The sequence below is a fragment of the Camelus bactrianus genome, chromosome 3 (genome assembly GCF_048773025.1).
Source record: "Camelus bactrianus isolate YW-2024 breed Bactrian camel chromosome 3, ASM4877302v1, whole genome shotgun sequence".
NCBI classification, from domain to species: domain Eukaryota; kingdom Metazoa; phylum Chordata; class Mammalia; order Artiodactyla; family Camelidae; genus Camelus; species Camelus bactrianus.
The window spans coordinates 27,354,690-27,379,388 of NC_133541.1; the positions used below are offsets into that span (position 1 = coordinate 27,354,690).

The 24,699-nt window shown below is 33.2% G+C and overlaps 1 protein-coding gene across 5 annotated transcripts in view; it reads left to right on the top strand.

The window, feature by feature from the left end:
* Window positions 1-24,699, top strand: part of NIPBL (NIPBL cohesin loading factor) — a 175,427-nt gene that overhangs the window by 36,843 nt on the left and 113,885 nt on the right. The window contains exon 2 of one of the 5 annotated variants that reach the window (XM_074357175.1): window positions 16,845-16,958. The exons of the other annotated variants lie outside the window; for them this stretch is intronic. The gene's annotated coding sequence lies outside the window, so the exon portion shown is untranslated. The remainder of the gene's footprint in view (window positions 1-16,844; window positions 16,959-24,699) is intronic. 5 annotated transcript variants of the gene reach the window in all.

Genomic DNA, 24,699 nt, shown 5'->3' on the forward strand with positions numbered 1-24,699 from the left:
ACCTTTCAGTACTTTTAGGTACTTTCCAGTAATATCTCTGTAGACAGAGTTAAAGAAAAATACAGTTTAAAGAAAAAATTTGCTGTAACTAACCAACAGAAGTTGGCTTCTGTGGGCCAGTGATAGTAGTCTCTGAGGTAGAAACTTTACAGGTTTTTTTCCTTCCTGAATAAGTTGAGGGCATTGTCTTTATTGATATCCCTTAATTTGGTAAGTAAGGTAATCTTTAGTTTTTTTTAAGTTTCTGTTAAAAACTACTTATCAGAGTCCTTTGCAGAAATTGATGAGTATCACTCTTTCATATTCATTTTTTTCTGTCACCTGAGACATGTGGTATTTGGTTCATTATAATACATTAAGTATGGTCTTATAAATATTCTTCCTTGTGAAAACTCATATCCAGGGGAAAGCTTTTTCTGTAGGCACAGAAGTTACCTATAACTTAGTTTAGTCTTGACCTGTTTTGGCTTTCTTTGTAAGGTCTGTATTATATTCCAACTCTTTGGCTTGAGTACAAGAATAAGGGGATATCTATTAATAAGTGATAAAGCCCAGCTAATATCAGTAGGTGTGAAAGTGCTCACTACGCTTTGTAGAAACTTGCAGTATAGGAGTATATGAGAATTACAAATAGTCTGTCAGTTCTCAGTCTTATGTGTAAGGTAAGATTCAGTTTTGAATGTTTTATTGATTTCTTTCCATTCTAGAAGTTCCTAATAAAGGTGGTTAAGATTTTTGTTTGCAAGTTTGAAGTTAGTTGTCTGCATTCTACTAATTGTCCTATAGATGGCATTGTTATGATTCGTCTGCTTATGTGTTTGCTTTCCACGAAAATCCATTATTGTTTCACCTTTAGAATTATTTGATTTGTTAATATAATTGCTAAAGTGATTAATCAAACTAGACCTATAATATAGAACTCTATAAATATAGCTGTTAACTTTGAATAACAGCTGTTTTTCTCCTGAACTAATACCTGAATTTTTAATCTTTTAAGTTTTAAAATTGGCGTTAACACAATATTATTGAATTAAAATTAAGTTATTTTATTATTTATAAAATATTAATAAACATTTGAGTATGTGATTGCTTTTTCTGTTCCTTGAGGGAATTTTACATAAGTTAATATAATTTGATGGTTTGTCAGCATTATAAAATTTATTTTTTTATTGTGTTCAATGTAGTGGTTAATAGCATGGGTTTTAAATTTAAGTCTATATCCTCACTCTCTCCCTTATTGACTATGTGAGTTCGGGCAAATTAGTTAACCTCTTTGAAAGAGGTTGAGTTTCTACAATAGTCTGCAAGCTGGTTAAGGCAGGGATACTATGTTGTCTTGTGTATAGTTGTATTTACAGTTTCTGGTATTTAGTATAATACTCAGTAAATTTTTGATGAATGAATAATGCCTACGTTGCAAGATTGCCACAAAAATTAAGTGATAATATGAATATAAAGTAGCTAGTAACTTGCATAGCAGTCATTGACTGCTGTTATTATCATCAGTAACCAGAAACCTCCAATCTAGCTAATACATGAAATAGATTTTCTTAGATTCTCATCTCTCATATTCCCTTCAAGATTCTCTCTTTTTTTTGAACTTTAAAATTGTTTATTCAAGCTCTCTCATTAGTTTTTAAAATCAGGATTACAGTATATTTATAGATTAATATAAAAATAATTGACACCTTTATAATATTGAGCCATTCTATTGAAGAACAAGGTATGGGCTTCAGTTCATTCACATTTTTTTGTTTTTCAGTAAAGCTTTAGGGTTTTCATTATTGGAAGCAGGAGTTGTCGTTCAGTAATCATTAAAGCTTTTTGTTGTTGTTTTGGTTATTTGCCGATCCTATACATTTCATGCTAAGTTTATTGCTAGGTACTTTATTTTTCCTGGCAACTTTCTCTTTTTTTATTCTTATTTTTTATTGAAGTATAGTTGATTTACAGCATTAGTTTCAGGTGTACAACAAAGCAATTCAGTTATACATACATGCATACGTATCTGTATTTTCAGTTTCTTTTCCCTTGTAGCTCATTACAAGAAATTGAATATTGTTCCCTGTGCTATACAGTAAGACCTTGTTATTTATCTATTTTATACATAGTAATGTATATCTGTTAATGTCAGATTCCTAACCTATCCCTTCCCTCCCCCTCCCTTTCCTCCCTGGTAACCACAGTTTGTTCATGAGTCTATTTCTGGTTTGTAAATAAAATTTCTATCTTTTTTTTCTTTAGATTCCACATGTAAGTGACATCATATATTTGTCTTTGATTTACTTAAATTAGTATGATTATCTCTAGGGCCATCCATGTTGCTGTAAATGGCATTATTTCATTCTTTTTTATGGCAAATACTCCATTACACACACCAACACACACACACACACACACACACACACACGTACGTACACACACACACACACACACACACACGTACACAACCCACATCTTCTTTATCCAGTCATCTGTGGATGGACACTTAGGTTGCTTCCAAGTCTTGGCTGTTGTAAATAGTGCTGCTGTGAATACCCTTTCAGGACTTTCTTTCCCCAGCCCCATCCCAGACGGGAGTTTGTTTCAGTTTTCTATATTTCTCGGGACCTCTACCAAAGGCTCTTTTCTTCGCTTACTTTCAGTACATTGATATCTTTGTTAATGTAATTTTATATATCTTACATCCTTAATATCATCAGATTAAGAGATAATAATTGCATTTTTAAAGGAATAATTTACAATATTATTAAGCAGTTGTTTTGTCCAATTACATGGGTATTTCATAAATGTAAAGTAGAAAAGTTAAAACACACTTTCTACTATGTCATCTCAAAACTATTAACAGTGTTTATTATCTTCTACGTTGATTTTTACATGCATTATCTCATTCAGTCTTTAAAATAACTGTGAATTGAGTACTGTTATCTTCACTTTATATTTGAGGAAACCTTTAAAAACACTAAGTAAACAACCCAAAGTCATTCACCAATAAGTGGTGGAATTATAATGAAAACCTCTGGTCTTGCCACTATTCCACGTTGTTTGAAGGCTATTTTTTCTTGAGGCTGAGTTATGAGAAAGTACATACATCCTACATAACTTTTGGTTCCTGTTGTCTGTTCGTTTTCCTGTGTTCCACTCACATTTCCTGCTTTCTCTTTTTTCTTCTTTCCAGATAGACCCAAAGCACAGTATTCCATATTCTGTCTTATAGACTTCCAGGTCATAAATTTGTTTTAATCTCCTGCTTTGCTCATTTTTCTAGGTATTCATTTATGAATATTTTCTTCTCATTCTTACACCCATTCCTAAGTCCAGTTCATTCAGTAGCTTCCTCATCCCCTTATTCCTGTGAAAATAAACATCTTTCCTGAATTAATCCCTTTGGCTCACTTCACAAAAACTTTACCACTTTTGAACACTTGTTAAATGCATCTTTGTTGAATTTTTAGTAATCTGTTTTGCAGATGACAGTTGTTTCTTCTGATTAAAATTAATTATTAGTATTTTATGTTGATTTGAGTTAACTACACTTTATCTTCTGGAGATTTCACTTTTGTCAATAACAAAAAGAGCCACTTCTAAAATTATCTATCATATTCCCTAAGATTAACATACACTAGAATTGAGTTAGCTTTAAAATGCCTCTGTCAGTTTATGCCTTTCGTATGGCAGCATTGTATCTGGGAATTACAGTAGGTGCTCAATACTAGTGAAATGAAGGTGACAGTAATTCCAGCATTTTATATTAGTTACACTTTAGAGAAATATAATTTGGTTGCCTTGTACCTGTTTTTTGTTATTTGTTTGCTCTGCTATCGGTCTTTTATGTATATTATTTTATACCTTTTTCCAATAATAATAGTAATAATTTTAAAGCTGTACTTACTTCCCATTTACCACTGTGGACTCTACTGTGCAAGGTACTTTGTGTATATTGTCTGTGATCCTCAGTGACCATATAAGGTTGTGGGAACTATCTCTGGTTTGCAGATAAATAGATCTCAAAGTAGTTGATTGACTTGCATAGTATGTATATTACATTTGTATTCTTTGGTCTCCATCCCCTCATACTCACTAATGTAGTTGTCGTCTTTGAATTCCCATTATTTGGTTGTTAAATCAAGAAATTTTAAAAAGACTCTTTTTAAGAGCAGTTTTAGGTTTACAACAAAATTGAGATGAAGATACAGAGATTTCCCTATACCCTTTGTAGCCTCCTCTGTTATCAGTATCACTCACTAGAATGGTACACTTTTTGGCCAAGCATGAACCTACATTGACACATTGTAAGTACTCAAAATCCATAGTTACCTTAGGGTTCACTCTTGGTGTTGTACATTCTGTGGGTTTGGACAAATGTATAATGACATGTACACATCATTATAGTATCATACAGAGTATTTTCACTGCCCTAAAAAGTTTTCTGTGTTCTGTCTATTCATTTCTGACCCTTCTTCTCACCACTAGGAACCACTGATATTTTTTATTTACTCCATAGTTTTGCCTTTTCCATAATGTCACGTATTTGGAATAGTACCATATGGAGCCCTTTCAGAATGGCATCTTTCACTTAGTAATGTGCATTTAAGTTTCTTCCATGCCTTTTCATGGCTTAATATCTCATTTCTTCTTAGTGCTAAATAATATTCCATTGTCTGGATATACCACTTTTTATTTATCCATTCACCTTTGGAAGGACATCTTGGTTGCTTCCACATTTTGACAGTAATAAATAAAGCTTCTATAAACATTCATGTGGAGATTTTTGTGTGGACTTATGTTTTTGGGTAATTACCAATGAGTGTGATTACTGGATTGTATGGTAAAAGTATGTTTAGTTTTGTTAGAAATCGCCACCTGGCTTCCAAAGTGTCTGTATTATTTTGCATTCCCTTTGCAATAAATAAGAGTTCCTATTGCTCCACATCCTTAGCAGCATTTGGTATTTTTAGTGTTCTGGATTTTGGCCATTTTAATCGGTGTGTATCAAGTAATAGAAAAAAAAAACAGTTGGTTAGATAGCATTGTGATAGCGGACTCTGCATTTTTTTTTAATTCAACATTTTCATTCTTTCCTTATTTGTGTATCACTCCCTTACCTTCTTTCCAGGGCCTTACTGCTACTTCTTCTTAATCACATCAATTATTTTTTAGATGAAAGGAAGTTATGTCTTTATGATTTAGTTGATTAAATATTTTTAAATGGTGAGAAGTTGCTTGTTTCTTTGTAATTTATAAACTGCTCAGTGAACAAGATATTCTTTAAATACAAAATGAGATTATGGTTCTTTTGCTGTTTATAAAAACCTTAACATAGTTAATACATACTGAAATTTGCTATCATAATTGCAGAAAGTTAAGGGTTAGAGTAGTTATGTGTTGTCAGTTAAGTTTTAATGAGTAAAGTGGGAAATAAGATTAAAATAGTACATAGATTTGGTTTCCAGAAAAAAGGAAAAGAAAATACGGGTTATATTAAATTTCTTTGTTACCGATTTACTAAAAATGTTACTGACTATTCCAGTTACCTTAAGAGTTGAGTGTGGCTTATATTAACATTCATTTTCTCATGTCTTACAATTTTGTGGGCCAAGAATTCAGGTAGGGCTCAGCTTTGTTAATGTGGTGTTGATGGAGATTACTTGGGAGGCATTCATTTGACTGGTCTATATAGTCCAAGATGGGTTCACTCAGGTGCCACCTTGGTGGAGATGGCCAGAAGGGTAGGCTCAGCTGGAACATCAACCAGAGCATAGAATCAACAGAACATGGAATCACCAGCATAGCATGACCATTTCATAGTAGTCTTAACATTTGGCATACTGGATCAGAGCTCCCAGGGAGTATAATAAAATACTTGAATGAAAGCTGTAAGGTTTCTTACAACTTAGCTTTAGGAATCGCAGGTCATTTTTTCCGTATTTGATTCATCATGAAAGTTACTGAGGTCAGCCCAGATTTAAAGGGAGGAAAATTAGACTTCACCTCAGTATGAGAACTGCAAACAATCTGTGGCCGTTTTTAATCTGTCACAGTGAATCATGCCAACTGTCTGAGATTGTGTAAATTCAAGTGAAAAATGAATTGGTGGTAGAGAGGGCAAATGGTTTCATGTATTTTCTGCCATGAACAGATTTAAACAGTTGTTGTTAGAATCAGAGCAGCTGTAACTGAAGTTGAGCTTTTCCTGGAACTCAAAATGTTTATTGATTTGATTTGAAAGGAGGTGGTTTTTTTAACATTAGAACTATAAACCCTTTCCCCTCTAAATGTATATATTCTCCCTCTAATATTGGTTTTGTAATTAACAGTATAAAACCATATAGTTTCATCTTACATGTCTTGAGTTCAAGGGGTATAGATATATGAGATCTGAAGAAAGACAAAGAATCCTCTGCTCCATTTCTTACCTTCTGAACCTACATTATTTTTATATCTTTTCTCACCAATTTGTATAATACTTAAATATTATAAATAATGTTTCCTAAAATATGATATAGACTAGTATTTTACTGAGGTAAGAAAAGAGTAACAGAGCATATCTGGCTAAGAAATACTGTAATTCACATTCAAATCTTGCAGATTATTTTAAAGATTTTTGTTTTTGTCCTGAATGAAAAAGGAAGTTATTGAAGGATTTTGATCAGAGTGACATGATCTGACCTATATTTTAATAGAATCTCTGACTGTTGTGTTACATTGACAAGGAGTGGCAGAAAAGACCAACTAGAAGACTATGAGGAAGGAAAGTGGCTTGTAAATAGTTGAATTCCAGATACATTTTGAAGGTAGAGGCTCGTGGGGTGAGAAAGATAAAAGTCAAGTATAATACCAAGATTTTTGGCCAAAGCATCTAGAAGAATGAGTTGTTAATTAAAATGGGGAATGTTGCAGAAAGAGCTGATGTGAAGAACAATATAAGGAACTGGATTTGAAAATATTCAAGCTAGAGATGGATATTAGACATCGAAATGTAAATGTCAAATAGACAATTAAACATACTAGTCTGGAGTTAGAAGAGAGGTCCAAGTTAGAGGCATTAGCATATCTGATGTTTAAAATCCTTGAGTCAGGGAAATCACAAAGGGAGAGTAAAGAAAGTGATTTTGGAGATCAAAATGAGTTGGGCTAAGGTTGTGAAAGAAAGTGAAAAAAGAAGACAAGAATGTCAGTAATGCCAGAAAGAGTAAAATTTAAACTTTAAATGCCAAGTCAGGTAAAGACATTTGGGAAATGGATAAATAAATGTTTGTCAAGAAAATGCTACAGTCAAAAACTTTTTATGAATCCAAAAAATAGCTAAATATATAAAGCAAAAAAATTTTTGAAATGTAAATACAGTCTAACAAAATACGATTATACAGCATATGTGTGTTTGTATGTATAGATAGATATGTACTTATACATAGTACAGGTATTTAATACATTTTTAGTACTAGACAGATCTAGTGGACAAAATAGTGAGATTAGAGGTATTGAACTGAGTGGTTAATAGGCTCAGTAAAGAGTTATATAGAAGTTCAAAAATTTTAAGTAAAAGCCTCTCCTTTAATCTGAAAGTTCAGATTTTGCTCTTTTACTTAATTTTTTTTATTTGATAGTAAGAAATTCCTTCCTTCATCAAATATTTATTGATGCTTGTCACATGCCATGCTTAATTGGAATATAGTAATGAATAAGATATAACCGTTTCCTGGCCTCTTAGAACTTGATGTCCAAGGAGGGAATTAGTTATTAAATAAAAATTCTTTACAATTTTGACAAGTGCTTTTGGGAAGAGCACAGAGTACTTTAATGCTTCCTTGTGGCAGTGACCAGAGTAGGAATTAGTGTGAGAGATGGGAGAAGGGTAGTTTACACTTGAAGCAGGTAGCTTTCTAGGCTGAAGGTTTACAAAGGTGGTGAAGCAGGAAGAAAACTTTTTGGAACTAAAAAAAAGCCAGTGTGGTTGCATCATATTGAAAGATAGAAGGGGTTTCATGGATATGAGCCTGAGGAAGAAGGCAGGAAGTAGATTTTGAAAATCAAAGCAATATTTGGATTCCTTGAACCAAACCAAACAATCTGTTATCATCAGTTGAAGAAGTCGCATTCTTTTCCGAGGTCATAAACTGATGCCCTGCAGGCCAAATCCCTCCTGCAGACTTGTTTTCCTTGGCCCATACAGTGTTTTTAAAAAGGAAAGAAGAGAAGAGAAGTAGCCAAGATTTAAAATCAGGAGCCTATATTTAAAAAAAAAAAAAAAGTAAAAGAAAAAAGGAGGAAGGGCAAATTTCAAGCTTCTCTTGAATACGTAAAGATCTGGCCATGTGACCTGAATACCCAAATGGCTATAATCAAGTGGAGTTACTGCTTTGCCCCACTCCTTCTCTTGTTTGCTGAATTATTCTCAGTCTCCAGCTTGCCACTTCCCTCTCTTGTTTTATGTCCATCTTTGCTTTCACTCATTTAGAGTGACTTTGTGGTCACTATGGGCAGCTGAGTTTGCCACCCCTACTTTAAATATTAGTACATCTATATGCCTCAGGCATTAGGAGCTCTAAACACAGATAACACAGAGCAAAGAGCTTTTCTTGATCAGATGCTCCTATTTTGATAGAAAATTAGAAAAAGCCTTTTTCAAAAGTTAGTTTAGTTGCGCATCATATATGTGTGTGGTAAAATACTTAGCAGGCCAGCAGGCATAACCACAGGCATAACATTTATTTAGCATGTAAAACTCCTGGGTATTGTGATAGGCACTGGGAATATAAAAATTAATGATAATATTCGTGCCATGTGGTAGTTCATAATTTAACATGCAACTCAGAATTTCATAAATAATCACTGCTTGGTGTAAATGCAGAAATGAGGGTACACATTAGATACAAAAGATAGCATGAGATGACACAAATCAGAGTTTTAGAAGAATAACTCAGGCAATGGTTTGAAAGAGTAGATAGAGCAGAATGATCACTTTGGCACTATTGTGATTAGAGTTGCTCGTAAAGATCTGTGTGGAGATACCTGATAAGTAAGTAATTGCATATACAGTAATACCCCAAATAAAAATTATCAGGAATAGATTAAAACTACATTATTGACACTACTATTTCGTGTCTACTATAGAGATCACTATAATATGGACAGAAATAACATTGTTGGAATTAAGTGGTTAGATCATTTATGGAGAGACATTCTGAAAATCAGTGGTTTTGGCTTTAAAAACTTCCTCAGTAATGTCGTTCGTTCTTTCCCTTCCCCTTCCCTTCCCCTTCCCCTTCCCTTCCCCTTCCCTTCCCCTTCCCTTCCCCTTCCCTTCCTCTCCCCTTTCCTTGTTTTTCTTCCTTTTTTTTAACTGTAATTGTCCTGAGTTTTCCCTTTCTATAACAGTTTGTAGTCTTCTGTGTGAAATTAGCACCAGATATTACTACAATCACTAAGCCTGTTGTAGTTTACAGTCTTTCTTTGGATGCCCATCCTGACCAACTCCAGTTCTTTCCAACTGCTTTTGTCTTTCATGTTTTGAAAATGCTATAGAAATTTGTTCAGGAAGATAGACTCTTTGGGGCAATATGAATATGCTTTCTTTGCCTTTAGTTTGTGAAGTTATTTAAAAAGTTGGCCCCTGTAACTTTATAATTTGAAGTTTTGTGAAAGATATTGTAGGAAATGTGTTCTCAGTGGGGGCGATACCACCCCAAAGTGGGTGACAGTTGGTTGGAAAGGGACTCTCATCTTAAACAGTTGAGAAATACTGATTTATAAACCCAAAGTGACTATGTACTCAATTTGTAAGAGAGCAAGTTTGATTGGGTAGGAGAAAGATTCTAACATCTGGAAGGAATTGGATGATAAAAACTGATTTGAGAATCCGTATTTTACTTTATATTCAGTTGCACTTCATCTTGTTAAAAAGTGGTCCAAAGCTAGATCTATTTAAATATCTTAAGCTAGGTAGAAATATTTTATAGCACACTTCTAATGAAGCATATTTTAGAGTCATTGAATTCTAATGAAGCATATACTGCAACCTGATTGCTACCTTCCTGGTAACACCAGCAGTTGTCTAACTGATTTTTATTTAGCTCAGAAAACAGATTTTACTATCTGTGAGGTTGAGAGATTACTTGCTGCCTTTATTTAAAAGCCAGTGTTAGTATAATGGAAATACCTCTTGTTTTCTTACCTAAGTTTTTCTCCCTACTTAAACACTGTAATCCTTTTGACAGAAAACTTTCAGTCTGTCAGAAACATTATAGTTTTCAGTTCTTTGTATAGTTTCTTAACAGTCATTTAGAAACTCAGATTTTAAGTAGGAATGTCCAGCTCTTTGAGATTTTAAGTGGCCAATTTCAAGAGCCTAGGAATAGAATAAGAATAGAAAAATACAAGTTTAATAGAGGAATTAATGGAATTAAAGCTTTTAAATGAAGGCAAAGTGCCAAGAATAGAAGGAAATTTCAGAGGAGGGAGGTATTCAATTTTGGAATAGCACAGTAGTATCTAGAAGAGTGGTTTCCAAAGTGGTGTATGTGTACTGGTAAAGATGTAGTAAAGTGAGACTTGGGGGTGTGCAAGTTAGTATAAGTTTATTGTGCAAAGAAAATTAGAACCGCTAGATATTTATTTTTTAAATCTTACCCTTTTAAAATGTCTATTTTGTGACTGTAATAAACACAATTTTTACATATTAGAGATGTAAGCACAAACTGTTTATTGGAAGGAATTGTTTGGAGATCACTGCACCTAAGTGTCTGAAAGAAGTGTGGGAAAATGGTCATGGGCTTTGAAATCAAGTAAGTTTAGTTTTTAAAATTCTGGCTTTATTATTTGCAAGTTTTCTACCTGTGGCAAGTTAATTATTTTGAACCTCAGTTTTTCCAGTTATTAAACAAGGCAATTCTTTTCAAGAGGACGTTTTGAGTAGTAAAGGAGATAATGAATATGTAAAAGGCTCTCTAAAATTTCCTTCATCTTTTTAAAAGAAAAAATATTGAACTATGAATAAATGTTTATAGCTAGCTAAAGGAGAGCAATTTGTCCAATTACATTTTTACAACTTCATTGAGGTATAGTTTACATAATAAAAATTCACCTGTTTAGTAAATATACAATTTATTGATTTTTAGTAAATATATAGCGTTGAGAAACCATCAGCACATTTTGGTTTTAGGACTTGTCCATCACCACCAAAATTTCCCACAAGTCTATTTGTGATCAGTTCTCACTCCTACACCCCTCCCCCAGCTTCAGGCAATTATTGATCTTTCTGTTTCTATAAGTTTTGCTGGACATTTCATCTGAAAGGAATCATACTACATATAGTCTTTTGTATCTGGCTTCTTTCACTTAGCATGTTTTCGAGGTTCATCCATCACATAGCATGTATCAGTATTTTGTTCCTTTTTATTGCTGAATAGTATCTAATTGTATTGATATACTATATTTTGTTGATTCTTTCACTTACTGATAGATATGTGGATCATTTCCAGTTTTTGCCTGTTATGAATTATGTTTCTTTAACATTCATGGACAAGATTTTTTGTGGACCTATGTTTTCATTTCTCATAGATTCCTAACAATGAAATTGTTGGGTCGTATGCTAAATTAACTTTTTAAGAAACTGCCAAACTGTGTTCTTAAGAGGCTATACCAGTTTACCTTCCTACCAGCAATGCTACAAGGGTTCCAACGTCTCCACATTCTCACCAACACTTGGTATTATCTGTCTATTTAATTATAACCAATCTGATAGGCGTGTTGTGGCTTTAGTTAGCATATTCCCAGTGACTAGTGATGTTGAGCATGTTTTTGTGCTTTTAAATAATTTATGTGTCTTCTTTGGTGAAATTTCTATTCAGGCAAGTCTTTTTCTCCTTTTTAAATTGGATTATTGTCTTATTCAGTTGTAAGAGTTTATCTGTATTATGAATACAAGGGCATTGTCAGATATATGATTTGCTAATATTTTCTCCCAATCTGTGGCTTATCTTTTTCTTTTCTTGTTTGTGACTTTTAAAGTACAAAAGTATTTAACTTTAACGAAGTCCACTTTATCAGTTTTATCTTTCATGCACCATGCTTTTGCTGCTAAGAACTCAGCCTAAACCAAGGCCACAAAGGTTTTCTCCTATATTTTCCTGAAATGGTTTATTGTTTTAGCTTACACATTTAGATTTTTGATTCATTTGAATTAATTTTTTTAACATTTTAATTTTTTATTTTTTTAATTGGAGTATAGTTGGCTGAATTAATTTTGTGTATGGTGTGAGTTCAGTTTTTTTTGCACCTGATATCCCATTGTCCCATAATCATTTGTTGAAAGACTATCCTTTTTCGCATTGATTATCTTGACAGTTTTGTGAGAAATCAATGAAACATAAATATAAGATTTATTTCTGGACTCTCAGTTCTTGTCATTGAACTGTCCTTATATCCTTATACTAATACTACACTGTCTTGATTACTGTAATTTCATACTATGTTTTGAAATTGGGTACTGTAAGTCCTCCAACTTCATTGCTCTTTTTCAAATTTTTTCGGCTATTCTACGTCCTTTGACTTCACTATAAAATTAGTATCAGTTTATTTCTATTTTTTTTAAAAAAGCCTGCTGGGATTTTGAAAAGGATTGTGTTGAATCTATAGATCAATCTGAGGAAAACTGCCATATTAATAATATTCAATCTGTTGGTCCATAAGCATAGAATGTTTCTCTGTTTATCTTTTTCTCTGAACAGTGTTTTATAACATTGTACAAATCTAATACTTCCTTTACTTCTTTTGAAAGTTTTTTTCTAAGTGATCTTTGTGATGCTGTTTTGAATGGAATTGTTTTCTTAATTTCACTTTCACATTTTGTGAGATGGAATTAGGTTTTGTATATTAATCTTATATCTTGTGACCTTACAAAGCTTGTTCTTTCATTCTAGTAGTTTTTTAGTGGCTTCTTAGGATTTTCCACATGCAGGATAATATCATCTGGTAATAAGCAGTTTAACTTATTCTTTTCTAATCTGAACGCATGTAATATGTGTTTAATTTTTTAAATTTAATTTTTAGTTAATTTTTTGACATTATTGCACTGGCTAGAACCTACAGTACAACATTCAGTAGAAATAGTAAGTACAGACATCCCTGCTCCTCTGTTATTTAGGGGAAAACTTTAATCATTAAGTATGATGTTAGCTGTAGACTTTCCATAGGTGTCCTTTAATAAGTTGAAGAAGTTCTTGTCTGTTTCTAGTTTTTGAGCATTTTTATAATGAACATGTATTGGATTTTATCATGTGCTTTTCCCTGCATCTTATTGAAATGATCATGTTATTTTTGTTCTCTATTCTATGAATGTAATGTTTTACATTAATTGATTTTCAAATAGTTAACCTAACTTGCATTCTCAGGATAAATCTCAGTGGGTAATAAAAAATAATCCATTTTAATAGGTTGTTGAATTCAATTTGCTAATTTTTTAAGAATTTTTGTATCTGTGTTAATGAGGAATATTGATTTGTAGTTTTCTTGTGTATGTCTGGTTTTGGTATAGGATAATACCTCATAAAATGAGTTGTTTCTTATGTGTATTTCGTGAGCTTCATCAGTTAAACCATCTGTTTGCAGGCTTTTCTTAGTGTGAAGAGTTTTAATATGTAGTTCAGTGTCCTTAACTGTTACAGATCTGTTCAGATTTCCTATTGCTTGTAGTCAGTTGGGTTTTTTTTTTTTAATTAATTATTTATTTGTTTGTGTGTTTTTAATAGTCTTGAATGGAGGTACTAGGGACTGAACCCAGGACTTCATGCATGCTAAGCAGTGTAACCATTGAACTATATCCCCACCCCCTCTTGTAGTCAGTTCTGATAGTTGTGTCTTTCTAGGATTTTCTTTTTAGTATAAGTTCTCTTATTTGTTCATTTGAATTTGTTCATAGTATTCCCTTATCATCCTTTTAGTTTCTATAGGGTCGGTAGTGGTTTCTTCTTTTTCATTTCTGATTTTGGTAATTTGTGCCTACTCTTCTTATTTTCCTGGTCATTCTATCTAAGGGTTTGTCTGTTTTGTTTTGTTTTTTTGTCTTTTGGGGAGGGGGAGGGTTTGTCTTTTGTTTGTTTTTCCCCAAAGAACCAACTTTTGAATTGGTATTTCCTCTTCTTGTTTTTCTGGGTTTTGTTTCATTCATTTTTACCTTAATCTTTATTATTTCTTTTTCTTGCTTCGGATTTAATTTGCTTTTTCTGGATTCTTAAGGTATGAAAACTTAGGTTATTGATTTGAGACTGTTCTTTTCTGATAATAGGCATTTGAATCTATAAATAATCCAATAAGCACTGCTTTAATTGCATCCCATAAAGTTTGATATGTTATGTTTCATTTTTTATTCAATTCCAAATATTTAATTTCCCTTTTGATATCATCTTTGACCCAGGAGTTTTCCCAGATCTCTTTCTGTTACAGATTTTTAATTTTACTCTGTTATTGTCAGGGAACATCTGTTTTATGGTTCTAAATTTATTTAGATTTGTATGTGATCAGTTTTGGAAAATGTTCTGTGTGTGTTTAAAAGTAATGTGTATTTTGAACAGTCTTTGGGTGGAGTGTTATAAAAATGTAAGTTAGGTCAAGTTGGTTGATAGTGTTCAAGTCTTTTGCATCCTTGCGATTTTCTCTCTAGTTCTGTTTGTTCATTCATTTCTGTCAGTTTTTGCTTCATGTATTGGCAGCTCTGTTGTTAGGCATGAATGAATACATTTATAAATGTTATATCTTCCTGATGTATTACTGACTCTTTTATCATTATGAAATAATCCCTCTTGTCTTTAGTACTGTTTATCTCAAAGTCTGTTTCATCTGTTATTGATATAGCCACTTCAGCTTTGTTAATGTTATTGTTTATAATGGGATATCTTTTCCTTTCTTTTACTTCCAACCTGTTTGCATCTTTACTTCCAACTTGTTTGTATCCTTGAATCTAAAATGTGTCTTTTATGGGAGTAATGTCAGTTGGGTCTTGTTAGTTTATGCAGTATTACAGTGTCTTGCCTTTTGAGTGGCATATGTAATCTAGTCCCATTTAATGTGATTATTGATGTGATTATGTTAACTATTATTTTAGTGTACTATTTAAATTCTTTTTTATTAAACCACTTTAAAGTTATTTTCTTAGAGGTTGCTGTAGGGATTACAGTGTGCATCTCAGTTTATCATAGTCTCCATTTATAGTTGAATTTTACCCTAATATAGTACTGGAAGATGAAAGTTAAACTAGATTTCTCTAGAGTGGTAGTATTAAATTAAATTATTTTCTAAGTAATCAAAAGTGTTTATGCATTGATAATTTTGCTTGTATTTCTTTTCTGTTTTTATTCGTTTTAATTGAGGTATAGTATAGTTATAACTGACATAAGTTTCAGGTGTATGACATAGTCACGATTTTTAAAGGTTATATTCCATTTATAGTTATTATAAAGATACTGCCTGTATTCCCTGTGCTGTATAATATATCCTTGTAGTTTATTTCATACCTGATACTTTGTACCTCTTAGTCCCCCATCCCCATCATGCCCCTCCCCCTTTTCCCACTGGTAGCCACTGGTTTTCTGTATCTGTTTTGTTATATTACAAGTTTGTTGTAGTTTTTTAGATTCCACATATAAGTAGTATCATACTGTATTTGTCTTTCTCTCACTTATTTCACCATGCCCTTCAAGCCCATCCATGTTATTGCAAATGGCAAAATTCCATTTTTATGGCTGAGTAGTATTCCACTGTATTTATGTGTGTATATATATACTTTATCTGTTCATCTGTGATGGACACTTAGGTTGCTTCTGTATCTTGGCTGTTGTAGGTAATGCTGCTGTGAACATTAAGGTGCATATATCTTTTTGAATTGATCCTTTTGTTTTTTTCAGATACATACCCAGGAGTAGAATTGTTGGATTATATGGTAGTTCTCTTTTTTAGTTTTTTGAGAAACCTCCATACTATTTTCCACAGTGGCTCTACTGAGTTGCATTTTCCACCAAAAGTGCACAAGTGTTCCCTTTTCTGCACATCCTCACCAACATTTGTTGTTTATAGTCTTTTTGATAGTAGCCATTCTGATAGGTGTGAGATGATACCTCATTTTGGTTTTGATTTGCATTTCCCTGATGATTAGTGATGTTGACCATCTTTTCATATGCCTCTTGGCCATCTGTATGTCTTCTTTGGAAAAATGTCTATTCAGGTCTTCTGCCCATTTTGTTTATTTTATATTTCTAAGGTATAATATTGTTAGTTCTAGTGTGTTTTCCATGGTAGTTAATTGTCCATCTCAGTATTTATACCTAACTAAATGTGGTATCAGAAGCTAAGTTCTGTTATGATGTGAGTTTCATAGTTATAATAAATTCCCAGTTTCCCCATTACAGCAGCTATAGTAATGATAGTTCTCACTCCTACTCCCAAATTTTATAAATACACATCATTCTTGGTTCTTATATAAAATGAGCATGTTGGACTAGTAACTCTTAAATTTTCTTCTACTTTAAAAATTCTTTATTAGGTCAAAAGTATCTGGAAATTATAATATTTAATTTGAAACATTTGCATAGTGGATATTTAAAACGTATTCATTTATTGTTGGCTGATATTTGATCAGATAGTAGTAGAGACATTTTTCTTTTCTGGGCCTTCATCTTAGAGAACTTAATCTGATTTTAAGAAGGAAAAGGAGCCTTGTAAATTTAGGAGCCATAACATGCTGAAAGTATAAGTTTGTTTTTAATATCAATTTAATGATAATTTTTGATAAAGAATTAAATTTTTAATGTAATTAAATCTAAGACTGAGCAGATTTTAAATTGTGATTTCAGAAATCATTACTGAAAATTATGAGATTCCATTTAATTCAACGCAGATAAGATACCAAGTGGATTTGATTATTTAACCTTCCTTGTTCTCTCATCAATTATACAGCATTTATGTTGGTAAGTAAGAAGTTAGTAATATTTTTAGCTTTTTATGGAACTGTTTTAAGTTTCGGTCTAGAGTTTTCCAAGGACTTTAAATTTCCAATCTGTATAAAAGTTCAACTCTGATTTTTCTACTCTCCTTAATAAGATTGTTGAAAAAGTGGAGGAAAATTCTAGAGTTTAACTGATAGGTCTCTGTTAAATGTGGTTCCCTTTCCAATAAAAGCAAACATGAGGATGCTAATGTAAGCTTAACATGTGAAGATTGTAGTTTTAAGATCATCTGATTGTGTTCAATTACAACTCCCTGATGTCATCAGCTTAAATATGAACTGCTTAGCATCCATATTTCAAACTTTTTATGAAGTGTTTGATTGCGTAAGGCCTTGAGTTTTTTGTTTAATTCATCTTCTAGCAGTTTTCCACTGTTTTCATTTCAGTTTAACCTACTAATCATATGACCATCACTGTGCTAAGTATTATGGGAAGATGGGGAAAAAACTTGAGACAAGATCTTGCCCTTAAGGAGCCAATGAAATGATTAGAGAGAGTATAACTATGCATGGCCAGATCCTGACTTGTATGCATGTAACACAAGAGTTCATTAAAGGAAAAGATTGTGAAGTACAGTAGTAGAGGAGGATTTCAAGGAGGCAGTGGAGCTTGAAGGATGGGTAGAATTGGTTTGATATAGAAAAGAAAAAGAACAGTGTAAGGAAATGTATTGGTGCAAGATTTGAGGATAGCGTGTTTTGGGAACAGTGAAAAGAGCAATCTAGCAAGAATAGGCAGTTTATGTTGGAATAGGGGACAATATAATTGGAAAAACAACTATAAATATGGAGAAGATTGAATGTGAGGATAAAGGCTTTGAAAGTAAATTTGTAGATGTTGTTTTTATTGTAGTTAATTATGGAAGTAAATAATAAAAACAATTGTTTAAAGGCAATTCATTGCATACCTGTATGAAGGACAGCTGAAAGTAGAGAAGTTCTAAAGTTTAAAAAAAAGACAAGCTAATTGGTAATTAGAATAATCCCAAGTGCCTGATAGTGAGTCTTTTTGTTTTTGTTTTTGTTTTTGTTTTTAATTAGGATTAGAGCAGTAAAACAGGAAAGGGAGAATTGGCTAATCACATAGATGATAACAGATTTTTTTTTTTGATGTTTATAACCTGCAAGTTTGGTTTACTAATAAATGGGAACAGTGATAGAACTTACAAGATTACAGGTTTTCATTTTAGAAGTGTTATTTAGGTGCTAACATTTGAGGGAAATGATTGTTGAATATCAGACATATTAACACATTGGTACTGTAAGAGTTTGAAGTGCCAGTGGAGAATCATAAATGAATTCTTATATAATAAAGCCATACATGTCTTTCAGAAGCCATGAACATAATTGAGTTTTGGAGGAAGTATACATAGGATTGAGTAACTAGACTTGAGAAATGATGACAGATAATAAACCACTGGAGAAAGTGGAATCAGTGAAGAGTTAATCAGTAAGATACGAGAGAGAAGATAGGGTTACAGAAGCCAAAGGATTAAGTTGTTGGAGGATGGGACTTATTCACAGGTAGAGTCGTCCCTCAGTATCCACAGGGAATTAGTTCCAGGACCCTCGAAGGATACTTAAGTCTCATAGTTGGCCTTCAACATCCACAGTGTTGCATCTGCGGATTCAACCAACCGCGGATCGTGTAGTACTGTATTTACTACTGAAAAAAATCCACTGCGTGAGTGGACCCACACAGTTCAAACCCATATTGGTCTAGGGTCAACTGTATTGAATGTTGCAATACTGATTTTCTTCACCCTGATACCCCTGTTTCTCTCCTTATATCTTAAAAGCAAAGGTCACTCATAATCACTCCCTTGCATACATCTTTAGTTCCTTTGCCCTTCTCTGTCTTGGCGAAAGTACAGCTGTGGTTAAATATCACTCATAAAGCTGAATGGGACGGGAGAAAAATAATAAAACTATGATGGTTAGTCTCACTCTAAAATAATGACAGTGTACTCCTAACCTTTCCAGCAGTTGTACCACACTTACTTGATCCTTTCGCTTTCCTGATTGATTGTTTCATAATTTCTTCCCTCTCCATAAAACCTCCAGCATTTCCTTCTTCACTTTAATTTTAGCTGATGAACTTACTTCCTGTAACAGTGAGGCTATTGAAGCAATCAGAAGAAAATTTTCACAAGTACCTGTCATTGCATTTATTTACCTCTCTACTTACCACTCTCTCTACTTATATATACTCTAATTTCCCTTCTGTTACTACAGATGAACTGTCCAAGTTCCTAAAGCCAGACCTTCCACTAGGATCTTACTCTCTTCCATACTCAAATATATCACTCCTGTAATTTCTCCTCTTTCTTTTGTATCATATTTTTTCTTTCCACTTGATTTGTTCATCTTCATGAGTGTACAAACATATTATTTCTGCCATTTCAAACAAAAAGCTCTTCACCCTCCTGCTACTGCTTAAATGCTCAGCTCCCCTTAATAGACATTTGTCTGTAATTCACTTTTTTATTCCTCTCCTACAATTCTTTCTTAAGCCTAACTGAAATAAGTTTTTGCTGTTACATTCCATTACTTCTGAAATCAGTTTTCTCAGGGTTACCAGTGACTGCCATGTTGCCAAGTCCAGTGGTCAGTTCTCAGATTTCAATAGTAAGTGACACATTTGCTGACTTATTTGCCCTGGAAGATGTTCTTCACTTGGCTTCCAAGATCATATTGTATTTGAATTGCTGTATCAACACTACTGCCAAAATAAAACACACCAGTCAAATTTCGGGATTTCTCTTCAATCCTTTCTGTCCTTAGAATATCCCAGTGTATTAGTTTACCAGGACTGCCATAATAAATTACCACAGATTTTATGGCTTAAAACAACAGGAATTTATTCTCTTACATTTCTAGAGGCCAAAAGTCTAAAATCTAGGTGTTTGCAGTCCTGTTCTCCCTCCAGAGGCTCTCTGGAAGAATTCTTCCTTGCTTCTCTTACAAGCTTCTGGTGGCTTCAGCCATTCCTTGGTTTGTGGCTGCTTTACTGCAATCTGTGCCTTCATCTTCATGTGGCCTTCTTCTCTGTATGTCATTGTGTCTACCATTTCTAACTTTAAGGACGCATTCAATGGATTTGGAACCCACTCTAAATTCAGGATGATTTTATCTTGAGATCCTTATATTTGAAAGACCCTTTTTCCAAATAAGGTCACACTCATAGGTTCCAGGTAGACATATGTTGGAGGAGACCACAATTCAACCCCCCAAACCCAGTAATAGTATACTGTCAGAGTACTGTGGTCAGAATTACTTGGATTAAATTTTTTCTGTGGTTGTTATTATTTGGTAATACAGTTATGCTGCTTGTGTTTGATTTTAGTTTACTTTTTTATTCACTTGATTTAATATTGATTTTTAATATAACATTTACATGCTTCAAAAGTCAAAACTATATTAGGACAGTATACTCTGAAGTTCTGCTACCGTCTCATTCCTACCTTCCCATGGGTAATAATTTCATTACTTTTGAGTTTATATTTCCTGATTTTTTTTATGATTAAGTAATACCTATATATTTTCTTGTTTCTCCCTCTTTATTAGAGAAAGATTTTCCTCTTTATTCACTTATTTTGTACCTTGCTTTTTTCACTTAGGTTATCCTGGGAATTACCCCATATTAGTTCATAGTTATCTCTCATTCTTTTTAACTGCTACATAATATTCCATGGTGTGGATGTACTTTGATTTTTTCAGTCAATTTCCCATGCTTGAGCAGTAGGTTGTTTCCGAATTTTTCTATTACAAACAATGTTGTAATGAATAACATTGTGCATATATTTTAGATATTTGTGGAGGGTAAATTTCCAGAAGTGGGATTACTGAGTCAAAAGTTTACATAAATGCATACATAATTTTATTAGATATTGCTGAATGCAACTCCATTTTGCATCCTACAGCAATGTATGAGAGTGAAGTTTCTCCACAGCCTCAAAAACAGAATGTCTTAACATTTCTCATTTATCAGGTTGGCAAGAATTCTATCTCAGTGTAGTTTTAATTTATATTTCTCCATATATTAAGAGTAAGGTTGAGCATCTTTTTTGTGTTTAAGAGCCGTTTCATAACTTTTATATCTGAATGATGACAAATTGATTTTGAACCCTGATTCTACATCCTAACTAATTATACTTTGGACAATTGAAGTTTGTTCTCTTCCCATCTTTAAAATGAAAATGAGACTTACTCATTGGGTTATTATGAAGATTAAATGAAAAATAAAATGAGAAGAAGAATGTAAAGCAACTAGCACAGGGCCTGGCACATGGTTAGCAAGGAATACAAATTTTTTTCTCTCCCTCCATAGCTCAGAAAATAGGCTGCATACTGCCTACAATTAGACAGCCTAGTAAGTGTGTGTGTGACACACACACACACACACACACACACACACACACAGTGTCTTCTGTAAAGGAGAATTTGTGGTGTGTTAAATAGTATAGGCAATATAAAGTATTGCCTAGAGTAAGATGTTATATATAATTGGCTTTCAGATTCTGAAAGTTGCAGTATTACAGCATTATCTATAGTTAGTAGAAGTTTGGAACCATGATCCACTCATTCATCTAATGTCTTAGAGCAGCATCATACTTTTCTTGAAGAAGATTCTAACCTGCCTAAGATTTCTGTGTAGAAGTAGAACATATTTGAGATAAGCTTCTTAGGCTCTAAAATTATCTTAATTTTCCTTGCCTTGATTGATTGATAAAACATATATATCTGCTGTTAGTGATACTAAATGTTTGCACTCTGTCAAGTATTCTAGATTAGCTTAGTTTTTCAAAAATCCAGTCTTGAGAAAATGTATTATTAATGTATTGAGGACTAGCTAACGGTGCCATTCTGTCCATTTCTCTGAATATTTAAAATTTTACTCTTAGATTAAACCATACTGTTAGAGAACTGTATATTTGGATTGCTCCCTTGTAGATTTGCTTTTACCATATTGTGCATTTAGGATGTGATTTTTAAAAAGAAATTCAGCTCCTTAATATGAAGTTGTTTGTTAATGGTTTTAAATTAACTTTTTAAAAGGTTATCTTCCCTGAAAAGTTATCCCAATATCTGTTCAAGTTCATAAGTTATATTATTTAATGATTGTATTTGGATCTCTTGAATTCTTTTGTGGATTTTGTTTTTTGTTGTTAGATTTGGGGTGGGGGGTGTTTTTTTTTTTCGTTTCATTGGTTGGTTGTACCAATTACAAATAAAGCCTGAAGGAAATATCATATCTTAGTCCATTTGGGCTGTTATAACAAAATATCATAGACTGGGTGGCTTATAAACAACAGAAATTTATATCTTACAGTTTTGGAGGCTGAGAAGTCCAAAATCAAGGTCACAGCACATTTAATGTTTTGTGAGGATCCACTTCCTGGTTCATAGATAGCCGTCTTCTTGCTGGGTTTTCACATGGAGGAAGGGCAGAGAAGCTCTCTGTAGTCTCTTTTATGAGGGCATTAATCCCATTCATGAGAATTCTACCCTCATGATGTAATCAACTCCCAATGGCCCCACCTCCATATACCATCACATTGGGGATTTCGTTTCAGCCCACAAATTTTGGGAGGTGCGGAGGACACAGATGTCAGTTTATAGCACATGGTTTGGCAGTAATAGGTCTGATAAAAAGAAGGCTTTAATTAATACCAACTGGAGTATGAGACAATATTTTGTACCCAACAAAAAAATTCCCTTAATTAAAAAAAATGTTTATTATTGAAAATTTTAAGTACATGCGAGGTAAACAGAAGAGTATAGTGAATGCCCAATATTCATCACCCAACTTTAACGGTAATCATTTGCTGTCATTTTAATTTCATCTGTACTTTCATCCATTCTCTAACCACTGCTAAATTATCATCATTATTACTTTTGCAGTTTTTTGTAGTTTGGTAAAAAACAGAGATCTTAACTTTATAATTTTGACAAGTAGGCATACTCATGTAACCAGTATGCCTTCATGATATAGAACATCTTCATCATACCAGAAAGTTTCTACATGCCCCTTTGTAGTTAGACCCCACCACCACCACCATCCTAAAAACAGCACATTGATAAATTGGACTTCATCATAATTTCAAAAGATATTAAGAGAATGAAAAGGCAAACAAAAGATGGGAATATAATATTTGAAAAATAGTATCTAATAAAGAACTTTTATCTAAAGCATATAAATCATACTTTCAAACGGTAGTAGTAAGATTGCCAATCTCTGTACCTACTGGACATCAAAGCAGAAATGTTGAATAGGCAGTTGGATATATGAGTCTGGTGTATAGAAGAGAAGTCAAGTTTAGTCAATTTTAGAGTCATCAGCATACAGGTGTTGTTTTAAAATCGTGAGGTCAAATGAGATCAATAGCAGAGGTAGGACAGGAAGATGAGAAGGAACCAAAATAGGATTCAGGAGTGGCCTGCGTAGTGTGAAGAAAAACCAGGAGAATATGTTGTTCTGGAAAATAAGAATTGTTCAAACAGGAGAGAGTGCTCAAGTCTGTTGAATGCTAGGTTAAATAATACGAGATCTGAAGTTTGTCCATTGTGTTAAGCAACGTGATGTGTGCTATTACTAACCATGGCAAGACGTCTGGTGGAATGATGAGAATCAAAACGCATACAATGTGGTTTCAGGAGACGGTAGGAGAAGAACTGGAGATGAATATAGATAACTGAAGGAACTTTGCTGTGAAAGCAAGCAGAAAATTAAGCAATTGTTTGGGGGGGCAGGTATAGGAGTCAAGAGTTTTTTTTACTTTCTTTTGTTTTTTGAGAGTAGGAGGAGTTATCAACATAGATGTTTACATATTAACTGGAATAATCCAGTAAGAGGGAGTGTTTTGATGTAGGAGAGAGAAGAGTTGCTGGAAAGACATCTTTGAATGGATTAGGACAGAAAAGGGATCATTAATATTAGCATATTATACACAAGTGATTTTTTTTTTTTTTTTTTTTGCTATCTTCTGTGTGTACCCTTTCTCAGTTGCTCTTTTAAATACTTTAATGATCTTAAGCCATTGAATTGGAGAAATTTTTTTAAGTATCTGGAACATATTCCATTTGTTCTCCTACTGAGTTGTCTTAAAGAATTCATTGTTCCTAGGGACTGTGTCACATAATAAGGATCAAAATTCAAAGTAGCCAGACAGAGGACCTGAATAGAAATTTTCCTAAAGAATTCATACAGATGGCCAACCGACACATGAAAAGATGTTCGACATCACTAATCAGGGAAATGCAAATCAAAACCACAATGAGATATTATTCACACCTGTCAGAATGGCTATGATCAAAAAATCAACAAATAAATGTTGGGGAGGATGTGGAGAAAAGGGACTTCTCATGCATCATTGGTGAGAATGTAAATTGGTGTAGCCATTATGGAAAACAATATGGAGGTTCCTCAAAAAATTAAAAATAGAAGTGCCATACAATCCAACAATTCCATTTCTAGGTATTTTCCCAAAAAGAACAAAAACACTAATTAGAAAGATATGCACCATTATATTCAGTGCATTATTCTCAATAGCTAAGGTATGGAAGCAACCTAAGTGCGCATAAATTGATGAATGGGATAAAGATGTGGGTGTGTGTGTGTGTGTGTGTGTTTTACTCAGTCAAAAAAGAATGAAATCTTGCTATTTGCGACAATGTGGATGGACCTAGAGGGTACTATGCTA